A 3,961-nucleotide genomic window follows, 5' to 3' on the forward strand; every position below is an offset into this window, starting at 1 on the left:
AAAAGCAAAGGACTCTGAACAAGAAAAGGAGAAATCAGAGATAACAGTGGACCGCACCCTAGTGTCAAGTGGTCTAACTGGGGCTGGTGATCATGATTGTAAACTTCCTATAGTTCCTGTACAAATTAAGTCAAAAAAGGGCAGCAAAACTGTTACCACATATGCCTTTTTAGATCAAGGAAGTACAGCAGTATTCTGCACAGAGGCGCTGATGCACAAGCTTGGCCTCAGAGGAAAGAAGACACGTATTCTTTTGCGGACGATGGGCCAAGAAAAGGTGGTGAGCAGCCATATCGTGTCGGGATTGGAAGTTTCTGGCTTAAAGTATGATAATTTCTGTGAACTGCCCAAAACTTTCACACAGGAGCGTATGCCTGTCCACAGTGGGAACATTCCAAGACCGAGGGATCTTCAGGGATGGCCTCATTTAAAACAAGTTTGTTTGCCTGAAATAGATGCGGAGATTGAACTGTTGATTGGAACAAATGTTCCTAAGGCCTTGGAACCATTGCAAATCATTCACAGTGTAAATGGAGGACCCTATGCTATCAGGACGATGCTGGGATGGACTGTGAATGGACCTCTGAAGGTAGAAAGTGAGGAAGCAATGGATTGCGAGCAGCCAGAGTTGTCAGTGAACAGAGTGTCAGTTGTGAATTTGGATGAACTTTGGTTCAAGATGGATTTCCCTGAATGCAGTATGGATGAGCAACCTGGAATGTCAAGAGAGGATCAAAGGTTTATGGACTTGGTTACAAACTCAGCAAAGCAAGTGAATGGCCATTACCAGATTGGCTTACCGTTAAGGAATGAGGAACTCAACATGCCAAATAACAGAATAATTGTGGAGCAACGTGCCAAGTACCTGAAGAAAAGGCTTTTGAAGGACTCATCGTTCTATTCAGACTACACAGCCTTTATGAATGATCTGGTTGCCAAAGGTTATGCAGAAAAGGTGCCTGAAGAGGAGTTTGGAATGCTGCAATGGCAAGGTCTGGTATATACCCCACCATGGCGTTTACCACCCAACAAAGAAGAAGATAAGAGTTGTCTTTGACTGTGGAGCGAGTTTCCAAGGAACATCTCTTAATGCTCAGCTCTTACAAGGTCCAGATCTGACGAGTTCATTGATTGGGGTGGTGACCAGATTCAGAAAGGAACCAGTGGTAATCATGGCAGATGTTGAATCCATGTTTCACCAAGTACGGGTGCCAGCTGAAGATGCCGATTTCTTGAGGTTTCTCTGGTGGCCTGATGGAGATTTAAATCAAGAACTCAGTGATTTCAGGATGTTGGTGCATCTCTTTGGCGCGACTTCATCTCCCAGCTGCGCCAACTTTGCTCTCAGGAAATGTGCAGAAGATAATAAAGAACAGTTCAGCCAAGAGGTGATTGATAAGGTCCTACATTGCTATGTCGATGATTGTCTGGTGTCTGTGCCTTCAGAAGACAAAGCTGTATCTCTCTATCATGACCTTGTCTCCATCTGTGCGAAGGGTGGTTTCCAGCTTAGGAAATGGATAAGCAACAGACGTGAGGTTATGACTGTAATACCTGAAAGTCACAGAGCTAAGGACACGAAAGGATTGGACCTGGATCAGGATCAGCTACCGTTGGAGAGAGTGCTTGGTGTGGAATGGTGCATCCAGTCTGACAGTTTTAAGTTCAAGATCATCATTAAGGGACAGACCACTCACCAGGAGAGGAATTCTTTCAACTGTCAGCTCCATCTTCGATCCTCTTGGAATCCTGAGCCCTGTTGTGTTGCTTGCCAAGAAAATTTTAAGGGACCTGTGCAGGAAATCACTTGGCTGGGATGACATCATACCTGAATCAGTTGCTCATGGATGGATGACTTGGCTGCAGGAACTGTGCCGTCTAGAGAATTTTAACATCATGAGATGCCTGAAACCACCAGACTTTGGAGAAACAACTACAGCACAGCTGCAACCATTTCTGTGACGCAAGTGAAGATGGCTACGGAGTAGTGACTTACCTGCTGTTGCATAGCACACGCTCACAAGTGCACAGTGTTTTTGTCATGGGAAAGGCTAGGGTAGCTCCACTTAAGTCGGTTACCATCCCTCGTATGGAACTCATTGCTGCCACCATGGCAAGCCGCATTGATGTCTTTGTGGAGGAGAGCGTTGCAAATGGAACTTCACAATTCTGTATTTTGGACAGACAGTGCATCCGTGCTAAAATACATCAAGAATGAGACTTCCAGGTTCAAAGTCTTTGTTGCCAACCGAGTTTCAGAAATTCTCAAGGTCTCACACGGTCTTCTCAATGGAGGTATGTTGACACTGCAAGCAACCCAGGCGATGTAGCCTCTAGAGGTTTAAAAGTGGATGCATTCCTCAAGAATCTAACATGGGTTTTAGGTCCGCCTTTTCTCTGTCAACCTGAGTGTATATGGCCTGTTAATCCTGAGGACGTTCATCAGCTTCCACCAGATGACCCTGAGATGAAGAAAACTGCTGTTGTGAATGCTGTACAGGCCAGAGAAGAGAGTGATGCTGTGACTCGCATGATCACTTACTTTTCATCTTGGACTGGTCTGAAAAGATCCGTGGCTTGGATGTTGAGATTCAAGGACTGTCTCTTGGTTTGTTACAAGAAGAGGAAACAGTTGAACACCGAACTTTCAGTCTAATTTGGATGTGATACAACAAAGATGTTCTTTAGAGGAAGATGTGGATGCTTTCAAGAGGACGATAGTTCCAAGTTGTCTGTCAGTGGAGGAACTGGAGAAGGCTGAACTAGAGATCATCAGGTTCTGCCAGAGGAAGAAGTTTCCAGAAGAATTCTCCAGGCTGCAAAATGGCGAAAGTGTTAAGGGCCATAGCCACATTTATAAACTTTGCCCACGTGTTGAAGATGGTGTTCTGAGAGTTGGCGGTCGGTTGAGTAGATCACGGAGGCTAAACATCCCCTAATACTGGCTAAAGACTTCCATATCTCAGACATGCTTCTGAGGCATATTCACATAGAGGTGGGACATGGCGGCAGTAACCACATGCTAGCCAAACTCTGGGAGAGGTACTGGATTACTGGGGCTGGTACAGCTATAAGGAGCGTTTTATCCAAGTGTGTCATCTGTGTCATCTGTGTCATCTGTCGTAGACGCTCAGCCGTTGTTCCAGCAGATGGCAGATCTACCTGTTGAAAGAGTAACTCCAGATGAGCCACCATTTAACTCATGTTGGAGTGGACTATTTTGGACCGTTTGAGGTGAAGAGCAGAAGGAGTGTTGTGAAGAGATATGGTGTTATCTTTACCTGTCTGGCTATACGTGCAATTCACATTGAAGTGGCAACTTCACTGGACACCGACTCCTTCATAAATGCACTCAGACGCTTTTTATAGTAAGACGAGGTCAAGTTCAGGAACTGCGCTCAGACAATGGGACAAATTTCATTGGAGCGGAGCGTGAGTTGAGAACAGCTATTGAACAGTGGAACCAGTCTCAGATCAATAATGCACTTCTCCAGAAAGGAATTAAATGGACCTTTAATCCCCCTGCTGGTTCGCATCACGGAGGATCTTGGGAGCGGCTAAACCGTTCGGTGAGAAAAGTCCTAAATTCTACTTTGAATGTGCAAAATCTGGATGAAGAGGGACTTCACACAGTTCTTTGTGAGGTGGAATCCATAATCAACAGCCGGCCGATTACCAAAAGCATCTACAGATCCAAACGACCTGGAAGCATTGACACCCAATCACCTGTTGCTGTTAAAAACCTTACCATCATTACCACCAGGAGACTGCCAGGAGGCGGATGTGTATGCTCGCAGGCGATGGAAGCAGGTGCAATACATGTCAGATTTATTCTGGAAAAGGTGGGTTAGAGAATACTTACCACAACTACAGGAGCGTCAGAGATGGACCAGAGTGAAGCGCAATATTGTCCCTGGAGATATAGTGCTCATTATGGACAATACGGCTCCTCGAAATTCCT

Source organism: Antennarius striatus, unplaced genomic scaffold (genome assembly GCF_040054535.1).
Source record: "Antennarius striatus isolate MH-2024 unplaced genomic scaffold, ASM4005453v1 scaffold_26, whole genome shotgun sequence".
Classification (NCBI taxonomy): domain Eukaryota; kingdom Metazoa; phylum Chordata; class Actinopteri; order Lophiiformes; family Antennariidae; genus Antennarius; species Antennarius striatus.